Here is a 434-nt window from a genome sequence, read left to right on the forward strand (position 1 = left end):
TGTCCAGCCTCTCCGCCGGAGCCCCCGCCCCCCCCCCCCAGCCTCTTCCTTCCCTGTATCTCCCATCACCTTGTCTCCCTGCCAGCACCCTGGGGACCCTATGCTCCCCTCCACTGTGCTGTCTTGGTGGCCACGTATCCCCTCTGCACAAGCTTTCTGGCTGCTGCCCTGCCAAACAATGTAATGGCACATATCCACCCAGGGGGCAACCAGAGCCCACCCAGCCCCCTCCCCATGGCACTGCCAGAGGCCAGGAGACGACTCACCACTTGGATGGTTCCAGCTTTGGGGACACTGTAACCCTTCTTTCCCAAGGCCTCCAAGTCAATCACTCCCTGGGGCAAAATAGTGAGCACGTGAGAGAGGGGGAAAGCCCATGGAGAGCCCAGCTGGGACCCGGCACAGAGCCGAGAGCCCCCCTCCCCAGGAATGCA

At 62.7% G+C, this 434-nt stretch overlaps 1 protein-coding gene across 1 annotated transcript in view; it reads right to left on the reverse strand.

Annotated features, from left to right (window-relative positions):
- FAM214B (family with sequence similarity 214, member B) overlaps nt 1-434 on the reverse strand; it is a 6372-nt gene that overhangs the window by 1250 nt on the left and 4688 nt on the right. The window lies entirely within an intron of this gene.

Source organism: Fulmarus glacialis, unplaced genomic scaffold, assembly GCF_000690835.1.
Source record: "Fulmarus glacialis isolate BGI_N327 unplaced genomic scaffold, ASM69083v1 scaffold32258, whole genome shotgun sequence".
NCBI classification, from domain to species: Eukaryota; Metazoa; Chordata; class Aves; order Procellariiformes; family Procellariidae; genus Fulmarus; species Fulmarus glacialis.